The following is an 11,116-nucleotide window of genomic DNA, read 5'->3' on the forward strand; positions in this document are numbered from 1 at the left end:
GGAAAGTCACCTCTTTCTCTGGCCGCCACAGCCCTGCACATCCCAAATTCCCCCACTCCCTTTTCTCACCCCACTGCCCCCTCCCACCTACGCTTTATTCCCCCCAAGGCCATCACTTCACCTTACCTGTGCATCTTCTCCAGGGTTCAGGCACCTAATTAGTGGAGCCACGCCTACATGTCTCCACTAATTAAGTGGGTGACCCTTCATTCTCTCATGTGCAGTTGCCCAGGTGCACACCTTAGAAGGAACTATCCGTGGACCACCTGAATGGAGCTCGTGGACCACAGTTTGAGAACCTCTGCTCTATAACCTGAGCTAAAGGAAGAGCCCCTTAAGGGAGCTTTATGTTCTTGCTAAACGGTCACCAACTGGTAGATCGCGAACGACTGGTCGATCCTGGAGGATCTCCCTGTCAATTGCAATCTCCAGCAGCATAGCAGAGCAGCTGCTAAGGCAGGCTCCCTGCCTGTCTCAGCTCCATGCCGCCCCTGGAAGCATACAGCGTGGTCCTGTGGCCCTGGGAACGGGGGGACAAGGGTCTCCCTCTGCTGCTCCTGCCTGCAATCCCTGTCCCTGCAGTTCCCATTGGCCAGCAATAGGGAGCTGTGCCCCATGGGAGCTGAGGGGGTGGTGCTTGCAGAGAGGGGCAGCGTGCAGAGCCGTGTCCCCCACCTCCCCCCAGGGGCCGCAGAGGCACGTTGGCCTCTTCCAGGAGCGGCATGGGGCCAGGGTAGGCATGGAGCTTGCCTTAGCAGCAGCTATGCTACACTACCAACCAGGAACAGCCAAAGGTAAGTGCTGCCTGGCAGGAGGCCGCACCCGAGCCCTGAGCCCCCTCCCAGAGCCAGCACACCATAACTCCACCTGCACCTCGAACCCCCTGTACCCCCCCCCCAAGCCCCTGCCCCAACCCTAATCCCCCTCCTAGAGCCAGAACCCCATACCTCCACCTGCACCCCAATACTCTGCCCCAGCCCAGAATCTCCTCCTGCACCCAAATGCCCTTCCAGAGCTTGCAGCCCTCACCCTCTCCGGCACCCCAACCCTCTGCCCCAGGCTCAGCCCAGAGCCCCCTCCTACACTGCGAACCCCTGAGCCCCAGCTCAGAGCCCATACTCCCTCCTGAACCCCAACCCTAGTCCCGTGAAAGTGAGTGGACGTTGGGGATAAGGCTCTGGTACAGGAAGGACACTGGCTGTTGGGAGGTATGCTGCCTGCCAGGGGCCTGTATCCAAGATGTTACAGAGGGATTGTCAAGGACCATCTGGCCCTCTGAATATCCCTCATGCTACTCATCCACGTGGGCACTAATGACACAGCAAGGTATCACCCTCAGCAGATCAGAAGTGACTACATGGCTCTAGGAATAAGGGTGAGAGAGTTTGGAGTGCAGGAGGTGTTCTCTTAGAATAATAGAATCATAGAATATTAGGGTTGGAAGAGACCTCAGGAGGTCATCTAGTCCAATCCCCTGCTCAAAGCAGGACCAACAGAACCTTCAGTCCTTCCAGTCAAGGGTAGGGGCCTCAACAGAGACATATGCATCCTGGAGGTGAATGCCAGGCTGCAAAGATGGTGTCACCAGGAGGGTTTTGGCTTCCTTGACCACAGGATGCTGTTCCAGGAAGAAGGATTGCTAAACAGAGATGGGGTCCACCTGTCGAGGAAGGGGAAGAGCATATTTGGCTACAGACTGACTAACCTAGTGAGGAGGGCTTTAAACTAGGTTCGATGTGGGCAGGTGACCAAACCCCACAGGTAAGTCAAAAACATGAAGACCTGGGAGAAGTGTTGGAATCTAGGGGGAGCATGGGCTGTTATAGCAGAAATAAGAGAGAGACAAGACACAACTGGGGGGCGGGGAAATCAAATCAGTATCTTAGATGTCTGTATACTAATGCAAGAAGTATGGGGAATAAGCAGGAAGAACTCGAAATGCTAGTAAATAAATACAACTATGATCTAATTGGCATCATGGAGACTTGGTGCGATAATACACATAATTGGAATATTGGTATAGAAGGGTACAGCTTGCTCAGGAAAGACGGGCAGGGAATAAAGGGAGAAGGTGTTGCCTTATATATTTAAAATGTATACACTTGGAGTGAAGTTGAGATAGAAATAAGAGACAGATTTGTTGAAAATCTCTGGGTAAGGATAAAAGGGGTAAAAAACAAGGGTAATGTCATGATAGGGGTCTACTACAGACCACTTAACCAGGAAGAAGAGGTAGATGAAGTTTTTTTAAACAACTAGCAACATCATCCAAAGCACAGGACTTGGTTGTGAGGAGGGACTTCAGCTACCCAGACATCTTTTGGGAAAATAACGCAACAGGGCACAGATTATCCAACAAGTTCTTGGAATATATTGGAGACAATTTTTTTGTTTCAGAAGATGGACAAAACAGCAATAGTTTTATTTTGAAGTAATTTCTGTTGATCAACATGCTTGGCTAATTCCAGACTTTCAGACACTGACAATTGTCATTCCAAACAGGTTCAGGAGCAGACTAGAGTAACATCTGCTAATCTTCTGAAGAGAATTGACAGCACAGCAAGGAGTGCCTTAAATTTTGTTCTTGATTTTTTGTAACCTAAATAGGGAATTTGGGCATCATAATACATTCATCCATTTGTCACTTTCTCCATCAGCAGGGAAAAGTGTGCCAGTTGTCACAAAAAATTAAACATGAGCTGGCTGAACTATTTGTTTTGAATACTAGTTATGAATTTAGACCTTTTGTAAGCAAATCATCAACAAGCTACTCCTGGTTCTCCTCAGATGTGTTTGTTATTCGTAAGTATTTGCAAAACGGTTTGGACAAATCATTTTCAGATAATGAATTATTCACAAACTGCTTCAAAAATTGGCTATTTTTGTTGTGTGCTTGGTCACCTAAGTCACATGGTGTTGGCTCCTGCTCTCTGACTGGATGATTGAAACTCTAAAAACAGGAGAATAACAAACAACTTAAGGTAGAACCTCAGAGTTACGAACACTAGAGTTACGAACTGACTGGTCAACCACATACCTGGTTTGGAACTGGAAGTATGCAATCAGGCAGCAGCAGAGACAAAAACGGGAAAGTTTAAAAAAAGATTTGACAAGGTAAGGAAACTGTTTCTGTGCTTGTTTCATTTAAATTCAGATGGTTAAAAACAGCATTTTTCACCTGCATAGTAAAGTTTCCAAGTTGTATTAAGTAAATGTTCAGTTGTAAACTTTTGAAAGATCAACCATAACATTTTGTTCAGATTTAGGAACAGTTCAGAGTTACTAACAACCACTATTCCTGAGGTGTTCGTAACTCTAAGGTTCTACTGTATATCAAGCACACATTTTCAGACAAATTTTCATGCTGACATTCATGAAGCTTGTCAAACATTTTCATAAGTAGCTGGCATCTGTCAGAATATTGACTAATATAAATTAACATGACCATAGCTAATCAAATTTGGTACTTTTTTTGATTGAGACTATTTCTAAACCATTTTTTAAAAACACGCATTTCAAACAGCTCTAAAAAGTTATAGTATGATACATAACCCATTGAAGAAAATGGAAAGATTCCCACTGACTTCAATGGACTTTGGATCAGGCTCTTAACAATAATATACAGCCTTAACCTGATGCAGAAATGAATTTCTATGCATTTCAATGAGAGTTTTGCCTGAATAAAATTTGCACAATCAGGGCTCAATTCCCTGCCCCCTCTTTTTTTTAAAACAGATTCATTTAGAGAGCTATGAATATTTTAAGGCTGTATAAACAATAAATTATTAATAATGATATTTTATTATTAAGTTCAAATGATGCCAGTAATAATATCTCATCAGTCAAGAAAATAAATATTTTTCTGAGGTATATTTTTATATCCTTACATTTAAGGGTTTGGTGCTGTCGCAATCTGTTTTCGATTAAAACCGCAACCATGAAGGTGACTGTGTACTTGTTTAAGAAAAGTACGTGTGAAATTCTCATTTCCCCAAAGACTAATCACACATCCTTAGTGGTTTCACTGAACTTAATCTTATAAATTTCTACAAAAACACTGCTCAAGGAATCTGAATTTTGACACGCACTACAATTATGAAAATCTTCTTCCTTGTGTCAATCCCATCAAATGGAGTCTGGTCTCTGAGTCCTCTCCCTTTGACAGTATGAAAATACAAGCACAAAAGAGGCAGTGAAGTGATGAATCATGTGAGCAACTCTGGATGGCATTTGACATACTGTTAATGGTCATATTGTTCTCAGTTTTACTGAACATTACCAGTCAGTCTCTGGAAAATATGTGGTGGTTGGAATCTGTTCAAAGCCTTTATCAAAGCCACCGTACAATTAGTGGCAAATGAGTGTTCGTTCCTTTGGAATTCATTGTCATACGCCCACTTTGAACATGGTCTGATATTATTCATGTGGCTATGAAATACAATTTCATAGGAAATCTGTTTTAATAGTGAATGTAATGGCAAAGGATTCGTATAGCAAGCAACAGTGAGAAACCTCGCACTGTATGTAATATTTTCATTATCAAAGGACTTTCCAAACATTAACCAATTAATCATCACAACACCCTGTGAGGTACGTATGTAAGTAGTTTATCTCCGTTACTAAATTTATACCCAAAGTTAATCATTCCTGATGCTCGAGCCACACTGTGATCAGCTTTCTTCTCTACCATGCAGGGACCACAGTGCAGGGCCCCAGAGCTGACGTGCTGCAGTGGTCTGGAAGGACTCCAGGGTCAGCACGCAAGAACGGTTGGGGCAAGACTCCAATACCAACAAGCAGCAGTGGTTAGGGCAAGGCTCCAGCACTGACATGCAGCAACAGGAGTACATGGCTCCAGGCCGCCAACGCCGTCATGCAAAAGCAGTGGGCCAGGGCTCCAGCCAATGGGCAGTGAACAGTAATTCAGAAATCCTCACCTCACTGATTAGTTCCTTTGCCATTGTTTGCTAAAGTAGCATGTCATCGTGTGTTCTAGTCAATCACAGATAAAAAATATTTTAGTCAAATAGTCTCTACTTTAAACATTTTCCTCTTCCAAAAGTGCTTTTAACTAATTCATCCTCACAATGACCCTTTAAGACCCTTTAGGATCCCCTCTCTGCAAGTGGGAAAATTGAAAGAGAGAATTTGAGTTGCTCACCTACGGTCTTCATGTCAGAGTACAGATTAGGATTCAGAAGTTTGGCCTAGATCTACAAAGATATTTAGGAATTATCAGAAGTTAGGAGCCTACATTCCTTTGTGGATCTTGGCTTTTCTGCAAGCAGTTTGGTGGGCACAATGCTAGAAAACACCTCTCTCTCTCTCTCATTCTCTCTGTGATTTCTGTGCTAATCCTTTATTTCATACTCCATAAGAGACCTGACCTTGATTTTTCAGGTCTGGCTTCTCAAAGTTGTGTCAGCAGAGGCTAGGAAAGCCATGGACACAGTGGACTTGCTCTCGGGGTCTGGCCAAGCTATGATTGGTGCAGCATCCTACTAAGGGCAGAGATTGTGGTTACATCAGTCTTGCAGCTCCCCAGTTCTGGCGACTGTGTAAGCTAAAGCAGCTCACAGGCAGGCTGCTTTAACTTATGCTCAGCTCACTATGGTCCCAAGGGGCCATTGTGACAGATGGAAGGGTGTAGAGAAACTCTGGCTGCCCCCCCCCCCCACCAACTATGTCCCTGTGCTGGGGGAATTCTCAGCTGGCCATATTCCCTGGCTTTCTGTTCTCTTTGTGCTATTGGAGTAGTGCAAAGGGGCTGCAGTGGAACAGGAAATTGGGATTGTATCTCCAGATGACTGAAAGACAGGAAAGGTCTTATATCACTTAGCAGCAATGCCTTCATCTGTTTCAAGAGTGGAACTGAAGGGCTCCAAAGGTGTCTTCAATAGGAAGTTAGGTTACTACCATACAGGGCCTTGAGGAAAAGATATAGTTAATAATTGTACCAATAGGTAGGATCTTCATTGTCCCCCAGTTTGTCTAGTTTTGTTCATAACAATTTAATTCTTAGTATCACAGACCATGAGAAATCATCATCATCATCATCAATGCAAAGTGCAAAATACTTGAAAGCAATTGATGCAGCAAATTGCAGAAAGCTTTTGATTTTCCTGTAGGTCAGTCAGAGTGAAGCAGATAATTTTTAAAAGACATCAAGATGTTCCTAACATTTATTCAGAAAATACATGATGCATACTGCTGACTTTAAGAATGTCAGTAATTTGATTAATGAAGAACTTGAGGTTGAGAATGTAGCCTGGAAATCTTGATTAGCAATCACAAAGTTAATGATTGCTAATGATTTATGAGGAACTGTTGCTAACCCAAAATGAGTTCCTGTAGCAATTGGATGAAATTATATAGGAAATTACTGTGCCATGGTACACTAGATAAATTATTCCACAAGTGTGTATTTATAGAAGTAAACTGCACAAAGAAACCATCATAACAATTACCAGAACTAATCACTCCTGGAACTGGTGATCTTGTTTACCTTTCATTTGGGCTGTGAAACGAACCAACATAACTATGAAAAGCAGCATTCTGTTTAGTAGTGAGACTCAGCATCTGATAATGGGGGTTCGCTTAGCACTCTGCCTGTCTCATGACTTGAAAAATATACTTTTCATGTTACCTGATAATCCTCTACTTTTAAAGCATAACAGACTTCTGGTAACACGCAATTCTGTATTTTTCAGTTGTAAAAGCAAGGGAATGGGAATGATTAATAATGAATTTGTTTCTCTTTTAAACTTTATCCTGCAACAAGATGCATGCAGATTGGCTCCTTGTCCACCCGTAGTCCCATAGAAATCAGTCTTCATGTTAAGATTGACCTTGCTTTTAGCTCATTGTAGGATCAAGGCCTTTGACATTTATTCTACTTTGGCATTTTTGCATTAGTGTGAGGGAGGAAATTGCCTTATTTTACGTCTTAAATAAAACGTGTTGTGTACACAGGGGAAAAAATGAAATAATCATAAATTAGTAATGTGAAACTAATAAAATTTTAATAGTAATAGATGTTTTTGTCTTTTATGGAACACAAACCTACAACAAACACGTAAAGCTTTTTGGTCATGGGGCTACATTCTGTTTAACAGGATAATTTTATTCCTGGGTGAATGAATGAGTCACATGGAAAAAAATGTTCTAAATAGTTAGCATCTGCAGGCAAGTATTGTTACAACATGTACATTGTGGTTTCAGTGAGCGCAGTTTGGCTTTGAAGTTGAATGTGGGCTTTGGTGAAAAAAATTTCCATGTACTACACAAAAATTAGTCAAAGTTTCAGAAATTAAACCTTATTCAAAGAAGAAATATTGGTCACTAGTCCCTTGTCTTTTCTGAAAGAACCCTACAAGCTTTACTATATTGTGACAGTATGTTACAATATAGTCTTCTCTGACTATATAATAATATAATACAGATTGGTCTTGACTATCTGAGCACATCTAAATTATGTTACAACAACCATGCTATTGAAGCATTCTACAACCCTGGTGTCCTGTTAAGATCTGATCCCGTCCACACAAGCAAAACAAAATTATTATAACATTGTACTGTTATAATAATTTTCCCCATCACAATAAATTTAGTAGTGTAGACTGATCCAAAATATCGGTAAAATAATGCTGTAAGTCATAAAACAGCAGTCACAGAGAAATGCCAAATCACACAGAAGTTCATTTTAACTTGTTGGGTTCGAACCCTCTAACTCCATCAAAAGCAATGCTTCTTTGCTTCTGTGCCCACCATTTATTCAGCACAGAAATCTCAATCCAAATATGTTTCTGATGCAAACTTCTAAAACCAAGAACATGTTCTGCTAATGGAAAGAAAACCCTTCCCATTCTTTTTACGAAGTTTCTCAGCTGAGAGAAATAGTGTGGATTACAACCCAATTTAGCTTTTTGGAACAGAAAATACAAAATTTGTTAGTTAAAAGGAGGGTTGCACCTACATTCAGATAATGTGGGAGTTGGATTAAGAAGGTTTTTCTTGAAAAGAGCAGTTGAATGCATGCCAGTGAGTTGAGGAGAGAGGATGATAGTTTCTGATGGCTTTGATGGCTGAAAAGAGCTCTCTAATGTTGGTAGTAAAGACATTTTGCATTTCTGAGATATGTAAACTATATGCCCCTACAGTAATGGATAGGCACATTTTAATTAATTATAACACGAATTGTTTAAAGGCAAGAGGGATTCTACTGTACAGAAAAAATAGCCATGACCTGTCCCATAGGACTCTCAGAAGGCAAGAGGCTGGAATTAAAATCTGCTCAGCTCATAATGGAACAAGGAGAATTTAAGGAAGCATCATTTCTGTCCTTCAATCTTAACTTCCTGAGAGGCAATGCTTGTGGCCAGGCCAAAGATGGAAATACCACTAACCTCTCGCCCTATCCCAAATGTAAGGCAACTCATGTTTCAGTCTAGCAAAAATTAGCTACTGGGAAATCTTGCAAATAGGGATAGATAGTTATCAACAGTCCTTTACAGGTGGCATATTCCTCCCTTTAGAATTTATAAAGTATCTAAAGAAAGTATTCTTGCAATTCCTGATAAAACTTATACCTCCAAATTTGTACTGTTACGTACACATCAATCCCCAAAAAACCAAGCAAAGAACCATCCTCACTTGAAATGACTTTATTTGATAGTAATCAGGAAATCAACACTTAATGTACAGATTTTCAGAAAACTAGTGAAAGAACTTAAAAGCCATTTTTCCATTTAATATCAGAGTGAGAAACGAATTGCATAATAGAGGAGAAAGACAGAAGAAAACAGTGTGACCCATTAAGTTCCTGACCATACTGGGCTCAAAACCTGCCAGCTACACCCGATTGTTGACTAGCAGAATTGTAGCACATTTTGAATGATCAAATGTTAGCTAGCAACTGTTCTTATCCTTATAAGGGTAGGTCCTGCAGTGTTGCTTGTATAATCGCTGAAGGATCACTGAACTGATACAAGCTACTAACATGAATAAATCTATAATCTCAGTTGCCTACTCTGATAAGTGGTTTGAGCATTGGCCTGCTAAACTCGGGGTTGTGAGTTCAGTCCTTGAGGGGACCACTTAGGGATCCGGGGCAAAAATCAGTTCTTGGTCCGGCTAGTGAAGGCAGGGGGGCTGGACTTGATGACCCTTCCAGGTCTAGGAGATAGGTGTATCTCCAATTATTATTATTTAAGTGCTGCGCACAGTGTGGAGAGACCAATATTTTGACACATTTCTTTTGCCTCAACTTAGGACTTGATCCTGTGCACTGCTGAATGCCTCCCATGAGGTGCTGAATGCCCTCAACTCCCAATGATTCAAAGCTCCCTTTCCGACAGTTTATGAAGATGAAGGAAATACAGGTCCCAGTTACTCTTACAATTTTCCTCTTGGGAGCCTTTTCAGGTCTGAGCAAATTCGGATCAGAGCTATAACTAGCAGACCATCTCATGCTGACAGGAAAAATCCTGATTGCATGGAAATGGGAATTACAAGCAATTCCCTCAATGCCAGAACGGCTCCGCCAAGCTTGTCATGTAGCTGGAATACACAAATTGAGTGGTGACCACAATGATGAAGTTCAAGAAAATGGCCTTAATTGGGATCCATTCTTTGAACACGCCAGAGAATTAAGTAAAACTGACGAGCCTGCAGTGACAACTATCCTGGAAATAACTACAGCAATGGAGCCAATCACAAGCCAAACAACTGAGCCATGAAGAAACATTATCTAAGCCTATTATTTTGACATTTATCTTGTACATTCTACTAGAATCTAGCTGGCTTTTATCTAGTATATCCCATATGCTTATGACCTCCCCCCCCACACTTCCTGCCTAGGGCCCCCATGCCTCCACCCTCTTCTCCTTCAAAACTGTCTTTATATCATATTTCTTTTATCAGGCATTTTAGCCCTAGGCTTCCTTTCATAATGTGTGAAATACTCCACTTATACTTAATCCATACTCAGGCAACTCTGAAGTTAGTGGGAGTTGGACTGAGTACAAATGGAGTAAGGCACTCAGGATTTGGCCCAGTAATGGTATCTGTATATATTTTACATACACTCAGCTGTGCATTAATAACCAAAACATTCACATGAGCTTATCTTTGGACCCCTTTCCCAGCCTTCCCTACCTTCTGCCCCAAGTGCTTGTTACCCTCTCTCCTCAGACTGTCTTAACTCAGATGATAAATTAACGAGGACAGCTCTTCCACCTGAAATGCACACAAAGGGGTCCCTGAAGCTGCAGATCTCTTCCACACACAATATAGGGGAGCATTGCCCCTGGCACTGATCACTCATTCTTGGCTCCCATCCCACGGGAGTCCTTAATGAATCAAGAATCTGTGCACAATGTTGACAGTGCACTGTACACATATCTGCTATGAGCACTATCCACCTCATCCTATCCCCAATCCTGCAGAGTTGCGGATGCATTGTTAGGGAGCTAGGTAAGAAGCAGGGAGTCCAGAAACTGGTGCATAGGCCCCAAGTGAAAACTGATTATGGATTGCAGGGGATAGCCCTTCATTTTAAACTGGCTTCTCTCCCCTGCTCCAAACACACCTCACATAAGTTGCAGCAGATCAGATCAAAACTTACCCCCTTCCTGAGGTCTGGTTTTATTTGCAAAATAAATTCTCCATCTTTTTTTTCCCCACTCTCTCTCTCTCTCGAGCCACTCCCACTTCCCTTAATGAACACTGGCAACACAGGTAGAACCCACTTACCATTTCCCAGCACAATCATTACCAGCTATGAAGGTGGAATTGTTAGCCCAACAATGCCAGCCTGTTTTAAATATTTTCATAAACAGGTATCTACGGGACTGATCCGGGGAACACTTGCACACTTTATGCACATGAATAGTTCTGATGAGTCAGTGAGACTGCTTGTAGGTGGGAAGTTAAACACATGCATAACTGTGGCAGGCTTAGGCCTATTCAGGGAAACAGTATTAGGGATCAACCAAAAATATCTCTCTGGGAAAATTGGACAATTGGAGGAATTCACATTGTTTGCTCAGATATTAAAAAATAACGGTGTGGCAAAATATGGGAACATTTCAATTTAGAAGCACTCCAGTCACATAAC

The sequence above is a fragment of the Gopherus evgoodei genome, chromosome 1 (genome assembly GCF_007399415.2).
Source record: "Gopherus evgoodei ecotype Sinaloan lineage chromosome 1, rGopEvg1_v1.p, whole genome shotgun sequence".
Classification (NCBI taxonomy): Eukaryota; Metazoa; Chordata; order Testudines; family Testudinidae; genus Gopherus; species Gopherus evgoodei.